The 16,612-nt window shown below is 42.1% G+C and overlaps 1 long non-coding RNA gene across 1 annotated transcript in view; it reads right to left on the minus strand.

Annotated features, from left to right (window-relative positions):
* Positions 1–16,612, minus strand: part of LOC115093995 — a 36,511-nt gene that overhangs the window by 530 nt on the left and 19,369 nt on the right. The window contains exons 2-3 of the long non-coding RNA XR_003857460.1: positions 9,453–9,512; positions 1,753–1,779 (exon numbers count right to left, since the gene is read on the minus strand). This is a non-coding gene — a long non-coding RNA (uncharacterized LOC115093995). The remainder of the gene's footprint in view (positions 1–1,752; positions 1,780–9,452; positions 9,513–16,612) is intronic.

The raw sequence follows: 16,612 nt of genomic DNA on the forward strand, positions 1-16,612 counted from the left end.
TAGCTTTCATATCCCAAACTACTACAGTTACTGTATTGTATTAAAAGCCTTAAATTCACATAATATTTTGAGATTGACATGCTAACCTTCAAAGATTTTTCACAAAAGGTGGTCTTTTACATGAAAAATAGCACTAAATGCCCAGAAATGCAAAAAGTGCTAAACTTTCAGCATTTTACACTATTTTTCTCATAAAGCCCCTTTTGCAAAAGAACTTGCAAAATGGGCTTCAAAATAGTAAACTTTTGCACATTGTCTGCTGTACACAAATGGATATTTAAATCCCACATTAATGAGCAGCTGCGATGTAACATAACGCAAAGCAGCTCATTAACGTGTGATTTTGCAAAAACAGGTGCATGAAAAAGGCTGCACACGCCTGTTTTCGCAAAAAAAAAGAAAAGATAACCATGCCTGAATGAAGTGTAGTTATCTTTGCAGCCAGTCCAGTGAGTGATGTTTCATGCTCATGGGCACATAGTGTTAAAGGGGCCATGTGATCCATCTGAAGTACCCTCCTCCTTATATATTTCTAAAAATCCCTGGTTGTGCATATAGACTCTGTATCCTAGACCCTGACCCACACACGGACTGTAAATATAAACAAGAAAAGATGTGCTTTTTTTAAGCCCTGCAACTTCAAGCCCATCCTCTTATCACCAAAAATAAGTGAAAGCTCCAATATGGGGTACCTACCCCACCTCCTATTCCATTCTAGGCGCAGAAGCAATCTTTATTCATGATCTTGGGAAAATGGCCTCAATGGACCCCCATGTGCTCTTTTGTACGTGAGGTCAGCTGGTGCCATTTTCCAAGATGGTGCTTGTGGGGCAGGAACAAGTGCGGCTCTCCTGTCTCCAGGAGACTACTCCATGTATGTGGTAAGCTTTGAGGAGGGGGCCCAAATTGGAGCTTTCACTTATTTTGGCTTGAAGGACTGGAGCTTAATAAAGAACACTATATATATATATATATATAGCCTGTGAGAGAATTGGGGATCAGAGTCTGCATGGACCACTAGGAAACATGTTTGTGTGTGTGTGTGGGGGGGGGGGGGGGGGGAAGGGGCTTCAGACAACTCAAATGGCCTGTTTAACGCCAGGACAGCATTACACTTTGCCACGGCTGGGAATGAGCAAAGTTTTGGGCTATAGCAAGGCAAGAAATACTTTTTGCAAAATTTTGCTATGGGTGCAAATAAAATCAGAGCTAATTAGCATCCATGGCAAACTTTTACAAAAACAGGTCTCTAACACATGGAAAATACCACAGGGAATATATTGGTCCCCTAATCGAATTTTCTGACTTTTCTTCATTTTTGTTAGAATTAAAGCATCATGCCAAAAGCACATTTATGTAAATGAAGCATGCTTTTGCTTGAGCCATCGCAATCTGTAGCTATTTTGTGACATTATAAGTAACTAATTTCTCTTTAAATTTAATAGTATCATGTGACGTTTTAGTCTTTTGAAGTCCTTGCAGTTTTGAAAATTATCATAAATGGGAACAGTGATGTGAATTACAGTTTTTAAATCTCTATATTGCAACCTTATATTAATGCTCTGCTAAATAAAACCACCAATGAAAGATAAAATAAGCTAAATCTTTGGGTTTAATAATTAATAATGATAGTTTATGTTTAAATAAAAAAGCAGCAATTTCTAAATTTTTATATATTTATGGTAATGATTGGCATTTACATCGTTAAGAACTATCAAAACAAAAAAAATTCTGGCATGTTTAATATTTTACCTTTTTTTCTTTTTGGAGAATGAAGGGCTGGAAGAGGAGAGGAAGGAGTGGGAGTTTATTAGTATTTATAGTTCAAATGTTAATAATTACTTGAAATTGAACTTAAAAAGGGGAGGGAACAATATAATAGGATTAATTGCATAAATTTTAAACTTTTATTTTTTTCTGATTGTTATTGGAGCAAATATTGATACTATATGTTGTATTTGTCACCTGTTCATTGCAATTTGTAACTCTTGATGTTATACTTAAATACTAATAAACATGATTGTTTTTCTCAGACTGAAAACATGTTTGTCTTTAGATTTCATGCCTAGAAAATAAAACCAGGTGAGACACTGTTGTAAACTATGAAGTAAATTAAAAAAAATGTATGGCATCATTATTTCTTTGGATGCCAGTCTGAGAGAAAAGTGATGGACCTGCTTTACCAAGCTGTTTATTCACAGATACAGAATAAGAAAAAATTAAAAGCTTTAGTACATTTTACTAAACCAGGTTGGGGGCCTCCTGCGAGCCACGCTACTCACTCTGAGGCTGCCATGCCTTCCTGTTGGATGCAATCCCCGCCAGTGCGGAGGGACACTGCCTGTCTCCCCTAGGGCGGACATGCACCAACACTCTCAGACTTAAGGGGCCCATGGCAGGAAAACCCACATGGCACCCTTTGATGATATCACCCACCTGGGCCTATTTAAAGGCAGGCCACACATACTTCAGACATCGCAGCAAAAGGTCCTCCTATTTCTCATAGTCCGTGTTGCTTTCTGCTTCATCTACCCTGCCTGTTCCTGCCTCATTCATTCAGCCTGAAACTGCCTTCTCTGCCCAGCCTGATCCTTTTCCTGTCCTGCCTTTCACCTGCTTACCCCTAGGACTGATATCTGGTTTTGACCTTTGTCTGGACCTTCATTTTCGCCTGTCTGCTGCCCACCTCAACCCTTGATTGGCCTTGGACTCCACTACTTCACCTACATCCAGAGACCCTCGCCTAAGTCCTGCTAGCCCCAGCACCCAAAGGCTCAACCAAGGGAATGAGGGCTGGTAAAGGTGAAGACTCTACCTGTTCTTTGCCTCACCAGGGTCCACCTGTAGGCAGTGTGAAACAGTGGGGCTCTTCCCCGCAGGTAGAACCAATCTCACCCCAGTTTAAGGGTCCACAACAGTTTGCTTAGGTCATGGACTCAGTGGATTTCTCATTACTCAAAGCTATCTAGGGCTTGGCTCTCAGGCTTCAGGAGCAACAAAACTTCTTGGGACAGCTTTCCTCAACCATGGAGTGTCTAACTCTCAGGCTAGACACATTGACTCTGGCATCTGCACCATCTTGCCTGGGCCTGCACCAATGCCTCCTGCACCAGTCAACCATCTGGTTCCTCAGCTTCCGCCACCCTCTCTCGCTACACTGGGGATCCAAAGTGATGTTGGGGATTCATCAAACAGTGCAGAATGCACTTTCAGCTTCAGGTTGTACTTTTCCCCGATGATTAGTCTAAGAACATAAGAACATAAGAAATTGCCATGCTGACATCAGACCAAGGGTCCATCAAGCCCAGCATCCTGTTTCCAACAGAGGCCAAATCAGGCCACAAGAACCTGGCAATTGTCCAAATACTAAGAAGATCCCATGCTACTGATGCAATTAATAGCAGTGGCTATTCCCTAAGTAAACTTGATTAATAGCCGTTAATGGACTTCTCCTCCAAGAACTTATCCAAACCTTTTTTGAACCCAGCTACAGTAACTGCACTAACCATATCCTCTGGCAACAGATTCCAGAGCTTTATTGTGCGTTGAGTGAAAAAGAATTTTCTCCAATTATTCTTAAATGTGCTACTTGCTAACTTCATGGAATGCCCCCTAGTCCTTCTATTATTCAAAAGTGTAAATAACCGAGTCACATCTACTTGTTCAAGACCTCTCATGATCTTAAAGACCTCTATCATATCCCACCTCAGCTGTCTCTTCTCCAAGCTGAACAGCCCTAACCTCTTCAGCCTTTCCTCATAGGGGAGCTGTTCCATCCCCTTTATCATTTTGGTTGCCCTTCTCTGTACCTTCTCCATCGCAACTATATCTTTTTTGAAATGCGACGACCAGAATTGTATGCAGTATTCAAGGTGTGGTCTCACCATGGAGCGATATAGAGACATTATGACATTTTCCGTTTTATTAACCATCCCCTTCCTAATAATTCCTAACATTCTGTTTGCTTTTTTGACTGCTGCAGCACACTGAGCCGACAATTATCCACTATGATGCCTAGATCTTTTCCCTGGGTGGTAGCTCCTAATATGGAACCTAACATCATCTAACTACAGCAAGGGTTATTTTTCCCTATATGCAACACCTTGCACTTGTCCACATTAAATTTCATCTGCCATTTGGATGCCCAATCTTCCAGTCTTGCAAGGTCCTGCCAAGGTCAGCTTATCCAACATACTCTCCTTGTTGGATAAGCTGGCCTTGGCATGGACTTCTCCCCTCTAGGAGCAAGGGAACCCCATCCTGTTGGATCTCCCAACTTGCCTGGAACAGTTCTGCATGGTTTTTGAAGAACCCGGTTGGACCTGTGCTCTGGCTTTGGACCTCCTGCACATATGCCAAGGCTCCCGCACCCTGGGAAAATATGCGGTGGAATTCCGAACTCTGGTTTCTGAACTCAATTGGCACAATGATACCCTGGTGGCAATCTTCCTGGAGGGCCTCTTGGGGAAGATAAAAGATGAGCTTGTGGCTCAGGAATTACTAACCTCCCTGAAGACTCTCATTGCCCTGATGGGCAAGATTGACTGTCATTTGCAGGAGAGGGTTCAGGAGACTCATTCAGGTCACAGATACTTCACCCTACCTCTGTGATTCTAATGCTTGCCTATGCCAGCTCCCACTCTGACTCCAATAATTGAAGACCTATGCAGCTGGGTTGTTGTAAACTGGCTCCAGAAGAGAGGATCTATCTCAGACAATAGAGGCTCTGTTTATACTGAGCAGCCAATGGTCACCTCATCACTCAGTGTCCTGAGAGGTCAGGAAACGTAAGCGCCTAGGCTTGACCAGGGAGATGATCCTAGGCTTTACCGCTACCGCTCCCCAACCTTTGGTACCAGTCACCCTGGAAACTGTGCTGGGGGAAACCTCATTCTCCAGGTCCTCAAACAACGGCTTCAGATCCCTACCTTGCCATTGCCACAAAGAGATCCATTCCTGGATTCTCTCATTCACACAACTGTCCCCCTTTAAACTCTGGACCAGTCTGTTGCACACTGAAAAAATCATCTTTCTTGTTATCACTTGGGCAGTTAATCTGGTCATATTAGGCCTACCATGGTTTCACCAACATCAACTCCAGTTCAACTGGACCACTTCACAACTGGCCCGGTGGAGGCCTGCCTATTTTGACTCCTGTTTATCTCATCTGGAATCTCACATCTCCTTGCTGCTACCTGGGCTTCCACCCCAATATGCAGACTTTCAAGATGACTTCTCTAAGAAGAGTGCAGAGAGGTACCACCCCATCGCCTGTATGAATGTGGTATAGAACTTCTCCCAGGGATCTCCCCTCCCACTCTCCCTATCCGAGACTCAAGCCATGTCAGGGAACATTACCAAGAATCTTGCCAGAGGCTTTATGCAACCATCATCCTCCCCGGTGGGCACCGGGTTCTTCTTTCTGGCAAAGAAGGACAGATCCCTTAGGCCATGTATAGACTACCACGGCCTAAATGCCATTACAAAAAATAATTAATAACTGAGCTTTTTGACTGCTTACAAGGTGCCAAGATATTCACAAAGTTAGATCTTCAGGGTGCCTATAACCTCATCTGCATAGAAGACCACTTTCAAAACAAATGACGGGCACGATGAATATTTGGTAATGCCCTTTGGTCTCTGTAATGCCCCTGTGGTCTTCCAAAACATGGTAAATGAGATCTTTTACAATCTACTATACTCATGCATGGTGGTATATCTGGATGATATCCTGATCTTTTCCCAAACGATACTTGACATTGCAGACAGGTCAAGATGGTCCTATAGCATCTTTGAGAAAATAATCTGTACACCAAAATAAAAAGTGTCTGTTCGAATAGGAGGCGCTCCCCTTTTTGGGGTACATTATCTCATGGAAGGGACTTCATATAAACCTGGATAAAGGGACTTCATAGGGACCCGTATAAAGTCAAAGCAGTCCTGGAATAGCCTTGCCCGATAGGACTCCAAGCCTTCCAAAGATTCTTTGGGTTTGCCAGTTATTACCAGCAGTTTATCCCAGTTACTCCACCTTGGAGGCTCCTCTTACTGCCCTTACATGTAAGGGCGCTGACAACTGGAATTGGACACCAGAGGCACCCAAGGCCTTTCAGGAGCTAAAGACCGCCTTCTCCTAGGGACCTTTTCTGCACCATCTGGACCCATCAAGACCCTTCATTTTAAAGATTGATGCCTCTACCTTTGGGGTAAGGGCTGTTCTTAGCAAGCACAACAATGAAGGGAACCTCCATCCATGCTTTTACTTCTCAAAGAAGTTATCACCCACAAGATGTAATTATGGTATTCAGGACTGCGAACTTCTGGCTGTTAAACTGGCCCTAGAGGAATGGTGCCACCTTCTTGAAGGGGCTCAGCACCATGTCACCATATACACAGACCATAAAAATCTAGAATACCTACAACAAACCCAGTAGCTTAATCCCAGACAGGCCCACTGATCTCTCTTCTTTGCCTGCTTCAACTTTGAACTACAGTATCACTTAGCTTGCAAGAATCAATGAGCCGACACACTGTCACATTCCTTTCAAACTGAGGATAAACTGGAAGCTCCCAGACATATCATTGATCTAGCCAAGATTCTCCAGGTCACTACAATACCCGTTCCTTCGGGGAAGACCATGATACCCTCTAGGCTGTGTTGCAAAGTGTTTAAATGGGCCCATGACTTCCCAGTCTCAGGACATCCTGGCATGGCACAAACCCTTAAATTGCTCCAATGCCATTATTGGTGGCCTCAAGTGAAGAGTGATGTTCAAAACTATATCAACTCGTGCCCCACCTGCACCAAGCAAAAATCTTTGCATGGCTGACTCTGGGAGGTTTTTACAGCCATTGCCAGCCCCCAGGGAACCTGACCCACTTGTCCACAGACTTTATCATGGACCTCCCTTGCTCTCACGGTGTCTCTGTAATATGTGTGGTAATTGACAGCTTCTTCAAGATGGCACACTTTATCCCTTTGTCTGTCCTTCTTTCTGCACCCGAATTGGCACAGCTTTTCATGCAACATATTTTCTATCTACATGGATCATGGAGCACATTCTCTCAGATAGGGATGTCCAGTTTACTGCTCACTATTGGGAAGCCTTCTGTGAGAAATTTTAGATCATTCTGGATTCCACCACTGTATACCATCCCCAAGGCAATGGCCAAGCAGAACACACTAACAGAATGCTCAAAGCCTTTCTAAGCTCTTTCGTGAATGAACGCCAGGACAACTGGGCTCCCGGCTCCCATGGGATGAGTTTTTCCATATTAATCATGTTAAAGTTGCCACTGGTTCTTCCCCTTTCCAAATTGTTTATGGGAAATAGCCTAGGATTCTCATGCCACTTCCACTTATAGTATCCTGCTGAAGAACTTCACTGTCTATGAGAACTCACAAGCCGGCTGAGTGACAAGGCAGTCTCGAAAGCTAAGAAAGGCACCAATGCCAGAAGGAGATCAGACCCCCAATTCAAAGTGGATGACAAGGTCTGGCTGAGCACCAAACACCTACGCCTCCACATCCCCTCTTTATGATTGACACCTCACTTTATAGGTCCTTTTCCAGTGGTATGACAACTTGGTCCTGTCACTTACTAGTTGAAGCTTCCGTCCACTCTTAAGATTTACAACATGTTTCATGTCTTCTTACTCAAACCTTTGGTACTATCTTGGCCCATAAGAGCAGTACCAGAACCCATGGAAATGACCTCCAAGGAAGATGCAGTATACGAAGTTCAAGAGGTTCTAGGTTCACACAAAAGAGGCAAAAAAGTAGATTACTTGATCTCCTGGAACACTATGGTCCAGAAGAGAGCTCATGGGAGCCATCTTCCAATATACTGGACCCCAACCAGTTGAAAGAATTTCACCAGCAGTACTCCTTGAAATCTAAACCCAAAGCCTCAGTGTGGGGGCTTAAAAGGGGGGTACTATTGTGTTTTGCAGCTTGCAGGGACCTCCCGCAAGTCACACTACTCACCCTGAAATTGCCAGGCCTTCCCATTGGATGCAATCCACTAGGGTGCGCACAAGCCGATACTCTCAGACTTAAGGGGCCCAAGGCAGGAAAACTCCAACGATGTCTTTAGATGACGTTACCCACCTGGGCCTATTTAAAGGCAGGCCACATGCCCTTTAGATTCCTTAGCAGAAGCTGCTAAACACAATAGTACTCCCCTCTTAAGCCCCCACCCTGAGGCATTTACGTGCACAGGCATGAGTCCACTTAAAATCCATGCACATGTATACACAGTCAGGCTATATTATAACATGCATCCATATATGCGCGCATGTTATAAAATGATTGCATCCCTGGGCATGGGCCGAAGAACACGCGCACCTGTGTGCCCTGGCGCCACATTGAAAGCTACCTTCTTAGTGTGCAGGCAAGAGAGGTCATAATTCATTCATTTTTATAGCAACTGGAGAAACACATTTTCTCCCCATCAGTGACTACTAGAGGAGTTGGCTCAGAAGTTCAGAGGCATTGCCATACAGAAGATAATTCAATTCCCAGCACCAATCTCTGCTTTCTGGGTCGCCCATTGTTGGGCTTGCTGTGGAGGCAATGTTCACAGCCCCTGGGAGTCTTGGCCATTATGCAATGATGACACCTAAAGGTCAGACTTAAGGGCTATATTACTATGGTTCTGGAAGAAACTATGTTTTGTGGCTCCTGGCTGATGACTATTGCTGGAATGGCTGGACAAAGTTGGGAGGGGGAGGATATAAACCAGGAGGGTAGGGACGACAATCCTGAAGGTTCTTGGTGCAGTAGCCCAATAGAGGATGGTTCCAACCAAGCAGGAAGCCTAAACAAGCAGGAGGAAACTGCCCTTCCCTTTAAAAAAAAAATAAAAGAATTACGGCATTGGAAATCCATTAGCTTCCATTCCTACAAAGTTTGCCAAGTAAACAAGGCACCCAGAAGTGCTTGCAGTCATTAGAAATTCTTTGTTAATACCTACAGTCCATTCAGCTTCTTTAATTTCCTATTATTTATGTCAGCTTTATCTTCGGCAGACCTAACATAATTTAAGAAAGGATGGAATAAGCACAGAGGGTTTTTAATTATAAGGATGTGAGGCTAAATTAGAGACTGAGTAGACTCTGCAGAATGACATTGAGAATGGGCAGACTTGGTGGGCCCTGTAGTCTTTATCTGCTATTCTCTTCTTTGTTTCTAAACCGTGCGTCTATTTAAGCAGCTTGCTGGTATTGTAAGACAGGATGCTATAGGGCCACAACACTAGCTCTTAGCTAAACCTCAGTTGCACCTTTGTTAGACTTCTTGATTCATCCTACTTAGAAAACCAGTCAGAAAGTGTAAGGACCCCATATTCACATCATGGCTGACACCTCTTCATTCTCCTACATAGTAAAAGGAAAGGGATTACAAACAACAAAGTTTCCAATATTCTGTCATATGAAAATAGGAAACTTACTGTATCTATGTCATAAAATAATTTCAAAATCCAAGGGTCCAATTTTCCAATGATTATTTTCTACAAAAGAAAGGAGAAAGAGTTTAGGAAGATGGTCCATAATGAACCTATTGGTTAGCTGATGTAGCAACCTGAGTTTAAATCAGGAAGGCCTGTAAACAAATATGTGCAGGTGTCTCATTTTTTTTAGTAAAAGGACTGAGTTTGGAAATATGTTTATTATCTAATATTGCTTTACAGTTTAGAAACAAAGGAACTCTTGGGGAAATACATCTATTCTTGAGCTCAAAAGCAGCAGTACTAGCAAAACTGCCTTAAAATAATTCACCTGGCAGTTAAAACAGTCTGAGATCATGAGGAATGGAGATAGCTCACAGATAACCAGCAGAAGAAGGAGGGATCCCATCTGTTGAAGAAAAGCTGGGCAATGGTGAGGGAAAGTGCAGAAGAGGACCCATCCCACAGCATTTATCCAGCATAAGCTACTGCTGCAGCTTTTATATCAGCCCATTAATATTTACATAAGCAGCATCAAGAGACGGTAATGTTGCTGTCTCTGACAATATTTCTTCAACATTTTCTAAATCCATGCTGTAATTTTGGAGATGTTTCTCATAATCTAAGTGAGACTTATTTTTTGTAAGGTAAATTAAATACCATTATGCAAATCAAGAATCTTGTACTAATTCCTATATCGCTATAGTCCATAATGGAAAATTGGTCTTTTAATGTCATCTTCTCTTTTTTCAGAGTTTGTCTCTAAACTATTCCTCAGCAAATGCTTCAGTTATGGGATGGATCATGCGCAACATGCGCGTTTGATCCCGTTTAAATAGCGGGAGCCCGAGCTCCCTTCCTTCCCCCTGCCATATGTCAATTTGAATGCTAGTGCAGTGTTGAAGGGAGGGGGGAGGGAGCTCGGGGTGACATGGCAGGGAGGAATTGGGCCTCCAATATCAGGACCTCGCACGCATCATGAGAGCCACCAACATTAGGACCTTGTACATATCGCAAGATCCCCAGCTCATTGTTCTGACCAGCGGCGCATGGCCCTTTCCTCTTTGTGCCTCGGCACCTGCGATAGCATCCCACCCACCCCCTTCCTTTTTTCTGGCAGGTAAGGGATGGGGAAAATTTGAACAGTTAGAGGTATATGTTAGAAAGTTTTATTTGTGAGTTTTGTATCTATTGTCGCAGCGGAGGATGCGGGGGTACCCAAGTCGCTAGGCCACTTACGGGTGGATGACAGGGACGGTAGAGTACAGTATTTAAGGTGGGTGTGGGTTGCCCGGATGCGGTGGCACCTTGCTTAGATCCACGGCGGGGGGGGGGGGCAAAAGGTCTGGCGGCCTTGCTCAACATGGCGGATGCCAGTGCAATGCCAGGACTGGGTGCTTGTAGTCTTCATCTACGACTCAGGTACCACAATACTTGATTTGTGTTACTAATTAATAAAGCTGTGGCCTGTTTTTTCTCCCAAATAGTGTTTTTTATTGACATTGTATGGTGGGGGATGATGGGAGGGGAAGCGAAGGTGCGAGCTGCCAATGTTAAGTGTTTTTACAGTTGTTAAGGCTTGGATTCAAACAAGGGCCAACAATCAAAGCCTGAATCCCACAAAGTCATCTTTCTATTTTATTTTTCAAATGTGAATGTCACCATATTGTCATCACATATTTTATATTAAAACTTCCATAAAAACTGGAGGTTCTGACCAACCAGAGAGCTGGGGGGCTTTTTCTGTTTGAAGTTCATAAACCTAGGATTCATTCCAGCAAAATGATCTGCTCTTGATATGAAGGTGTCCATGGCTTAGAACTGATTATGGGAATCAGCTTACCAAATAACTCAGAAATACATAGAAGATCAGCTACTTCTGAAACCGAAGCCCCTTCATTGTGTCTACAGCTTAGCTTATTCTTACCAACCCTTTTGCAAAAATTTTTCTTTTTTTCAGGAGTCACTCAAGCATATAATAAAGAGAGCTGCGATGCGCTCCAGCTGATGTTCCAGAAAATTGTTTTCCTGCCTGCAGCTCTGTCAGCATATTTGTAGTCTTGACAGAGTGTCTAGAGGACTCGCTAAATTATATGCACTGAGTAAGAGCAGGTAAAAGCAATATGACAGGAAGATCATGCATTGGAGAAGAGGACCCACCAGGAACAATTCTCTGTTAATGCACGTGCAGGTTTGTGACCGCGTCAAGGTTAACAGTATTCCTACTACTTGTTGCATTTCCCTTTGACATAGGATGTACAAATCTACAACATTCTGTTGGCAAAGCTATCTTACAATCTGAAGAACTGGGCTTAGAGACTTTGGTATAAAGCTTAAATAATACAGTTTCCTTAGAACTGAAAGTTACTGGTGAATGCCCTTTTCATACCATCTTCCAAAAGAATATTTTCTGCCCGGCAGAATTATGTGAACGTAGTGCTTCGTACACGACGACCTGAATACCTTTAGAGCACTGCACTGAATATTCTTGATTTGTTTCCCATTATTGCTGCAGCCATACATGATTTTATCTTTGCTTTCAGAATGCCGATTCCTGCAAGGTGTTATACCCAGAATACATCGTTAGCACTGCACATACTGTAAATGTGCTGCAAATAAATAGAAAAAGCTAAAATAGAAAGAAAATATGAGACTAACTTAGAAAAACATGATTAGAATAGGAATGATTCTAATTAGAATACAAGTGAGAGGACAAATAAAACCTCATTGGGAGGGGGAATGAAATTGAGAATGTAGTTTTTAAACAATGCAGCTCTAGAGGGAGATTGTAAAATACGTTTTATGACAATTGCTTACTCGCACTAGTTTTCTCCAGCACGGACTACTGTAATGCCCTTTAACTAGGATTCCCAAATACAACATTAAGGCCACTTCAAATACTTCAGAACACAGCAGCGAGAAAACTAACAGGAAAAAGGAGGAGGGACCATATAACCGAAACCCTGGCAGAATTACATTGGCTACCTATTGAACACAGAATTAAATACAAAGCCCTATGTACCACACATAAACTAATACATGATGAAAAATCGGACTGGCTAAACACAGCATTACGAGTGCACGTCCCACACAGAAACATTCGATCGGCAAATAAAGCACTCTTAACCATTCCTTCAGTAAAGACAGCGAGACTAACCCAAGTGAGAGAAAGGGCCCTATCATTAGCAGGCCCCACACTTTGGAACACAATGCCCCTAGAGATCAGATTGCAAAGAGATCTCAAAACCTTTAAGAAAAGTTTAAAAACATGGCTTTTTAAACAAGCATTTGATAAAGAGACTGGAGAATGAAAATATACAGGAATAGGCAGAAGAACACCAGCACACAGCACTATTCTAAGAATGCGCACTTTAATAATCTATGAACTCTACCTCACAATAAACGTAATTGTAAACACTATATGTATGATTTTTACCCGTGAACAGTACCTTACAGGTACACCTGGTCATGACCTACTTCACTAAACAAGTGATCGTCTTTAACGATTTATTGTAACTGAACCTTTTGTGGCACCTGTTAGAATGTACTATAGTATGCACCCACCTACATTAATTTATGTGCCTACATGTAAACCGTTGCGATGGTATATTATTTAGCAACGGTATAGATACATAAATAAATAAAATGAATAGTTAATCAGAAATTAAAAAAAAACAAACAAGAATTTCAGTTTGAATGACGATTACCCTGGGCACCCTAGACAGACGGAAGACTTAAAAGACCATTGACATCGTTACAGAAAAAAACCCAAATATTCCAGGGCTAAATATAGTAAATCAATGAATTAATGTACTAAAAATAGCAGCATGACCAAGCTGGCAAATGAAGGCTCTTCTCCCGTAAAAATTGACATCTTTATATTTAGTACTAGGCCTGACATCTCTGGGTTTATTTAAAAACTTTGGCACTATCTGTGCTGAGCAGAGAGCTCTGCTCATTATAGTGCTGGAATGCACAGTGTTGCTACGGTTAGCACTCACTCACTCAGCATATTTTTACCAGGAAGGAAGCAAACTACTGATATGCCGTGCTATTCATGCACTATTTAAAAAAGAGCTGACTTGGATGTTGATGCTACAAATAGCAACAGCATTGGCCTTAGGCCTGCAAGCTCGTCTTCTCCTACTGATCTCTAACCAGATAAGAAGGAAACCTATAAAATGATCCCAAGGTGGAGAGTTTTGTGCAATAACCCTGAAACAAAACAAAACAAAACAAAAAATCCCAAAAATGCCTTTCTTTTTTTTCAAACTTTAAATTAATTATTTAAGACCGCAATCATATTTGCCCCTGCTTTTCAGCAATGGTAGATTTAGAGTATGAAAAAAAAGCTATGCAAAGAAGGACAGATTTAGGTTTCCTATACATCTCATTGACTAGCACGGGGAAATTGGCCTTCGCTTTGCAATTTATTTTCATATCATCAGAATAATATGCACGTCCCTTGACACGTAGAAATGAAGGTAGGTAGCATTCAGGCAGTAACGCAGCACTAACAGCCCTCACTTAATAAAACAGCATATTTTAACGCTATTCTCTACTTTGTAAATCCGATCTCATTGTTAATGTCTGCACTAAGTCGTCAGAGCTCGGTGTTACTTTGGAAATGATCCCCGTTGTCTTTTAAACTATATTTAATTGACATGTATTTTGTTCTCTGCTGTTATATAGTAGTTTTGCTGGGTATGAGAATATAGCCTTGAAAAGTGTGCCTGTATATATTGGACAGATAGAAATATATATGCAGAAAAATGGTCAAATTAGCACAGGTTTGAAGTGAGCCCCCCTTTTTGATAAAAGTTGTCTCTTTGCTGTGAGAGTTTTCTGAACAGTGCTTTAAGCTAGATAAACAGAATTTGCCAAGTTTTAGAAATATTTATATGGTAAGGATAGTGGTAGGACCAGTGGAAATGGAGGATTCTTTCTTTCTTTCTTTCTTTTTAGCTCCTGTCCAAGTTAGCTTCTCAGCTGCTAGAAAACATGATTTACCCCCATACCCCTAATTGCCATACCACCCATAGCCCCTGGTTTCTCAGATTCCCCTCCCCCCTCCCACACACACACACACACACACACAAACACACAAGCTCTCCTTTCCCACTGCTATTCAGATTCCCTAATGTAGAATTTTTAGAAACGAAGCCAGCCCAAGAAAACTTTCTTAAGTATGAGGTGCGTGAATACCAGATATTTTATTTAAAACAAGGTGATTAAATTATGAATGCTTATGAAAGCTGACATGAATGATCAATAGGGAAAGGTGAAACTTTGACCATGGGTGTTATTGCTCACATATTACAGACATGTTTGACCATTTATCTGCATGTGCACTATTACCTTATAAATTAGATCAGATAATGTGCACCACTGAATATTCCCAGCTAACTTTTTAATTAGCTAGATAATTTTATTTGGCTACTTTAGACGTTTCAATAACAGGTCTAACATCAGGCTCACTTAGCTGGATAAGTTTAAAATCACTACTTATCTGGATAATTGGCTGGGTAAGTAGCTGCTCCCAGTTACACCCCTATCCTGGCTGTACCGGACCAGACAAGGAAAAGCCAAGGTAAACTCGCTGGCTTACTACTTAAAAGGATAATAATTATCCAGCTAAGTGGTGGCCACTGAATGTGGCCAGACATTCAGATGCCACCATTTAACTAGATAAGTCAGAACTTATCCAGCCTAGCTTGATGGACTCTCTACCTGGGTAACATCAAGCTAGGTGGAGAGAACATTGCCCAAATCTCATCTTGGAGTGAGTTTCCTCACTCCGAAGGCCATCAAATCTTCACAAGAGACCACTGTTCTGTTCGTACGTCTCACATTGAATGTCAAAGTGGCCCCTAAACCCCTACACTAATACCTAAACCTCACCTCGAGTTACTAGGTGGGCCTATCATAGGGATACAAATACCTGTCTAGGGAGAGGAACCTATGGCTAGTCTCTCTCTCTCTCTCTCTCTCTCTCTCTCTCTCTCTCTCTCTCAGGCCTTTCAGGAAACATCACCAAATGTGATAAAACCTTACCACCTGGTAATGCAAGCTATCACATGGCTTAACGCTATTCAAAAAGGTGTAGTTAAGTCTGTGCAATAGCATTTTGCACACTGGCATACCTCGCCCCTAACTCCTCCTCTTTTTCAAATTTGCATCGCACCATACAATATGGTGCTATCGCATGCGTTAAAGACGTTTTTTGCATGCGAAAAGCCCTTCACGCATGCGAAAATGCCTTAGCGCATTTTGATAAATGACCCCCTTTGACCTTTCTACTCAAAAATATCAAACCAATTTCAGTTTTGCTACAGTGACAACACTGATTTTATTTATGTATTGAATTTCCCATAGCCTGAGTGATTCTAACTTGTATTTGAGAAATTTCTAGTTAAAATTTGCTGAAGAAACTTTGAAATCGCTTGAAGTAAAAAAGAAAGAGTTCTAATCAAATAAATAAATAAATATTGTTTAACATTTGCAATAATGAAGTTATCAAAAAAATAGGTCCTTTAGAAATTAGTGCAAGCACTGATTAGGTATCATAAAAAGTTTCTTATTCTGACAGCATTGCTACCCTGAATTGTTACCAATATGATAATAAATTCTATAAAATCTAATATATAAATCAGGTTATATTCAATGGCATAGGAATTTTACCAGTCATGGATAAATTAAATTATTGGCTTTGATGCCATTTTATATGACCAATTTAAGATGATCAAGAAATATATCTGATGTATCTTTGAAGGATACTGAGGGGTCAATTTTAAGACCTGCGTGCGTGCCATCACGCACACATGGAAGCACTGATTTTATAACATGTGTGTGTCGGTGCATGCATGTGATAAAATACAGATTCTGCGCTCACATGCTGTTGCATCGGAGGTGGACCCTTGGCCCGGTGTGGGGTTGACACTACCCGCAGGGCAAGCCCTATGGGTCCCCACCATTTGGAGGCAGAGCTGGTCGGTAGACAGAGGCCGACTGGAGTTTCGCCAATACCATCCCGCGTTCCCCGCAGGTTGAGCTCTTGGGTGCCGGGATCGGCTGGTCTTAGGTGGGCCTCCATCAGATGACTCCCAGTTGGAGAGGTGGTAGCGAGCCAGGAACCCGAAGAGTTAACAGGAGGACTGCAGCGT

This window comes from Rhinatrema bivittatum, chromosome 6 (genome assembly GCF_901001135.1).
Source record: "Rhinatrema bivittatum chromosome 6, aRhiBiv1.1, whole genome shotgun sequence".
Classification (NCBI taxonomy): domain Eukaryota; kingdom Metazoa; phylum Chordata; class Amphibia; order Gymnophiona; family Rhinatrematidae; genus Rhinatrema; species Rhinatrema bivittatum.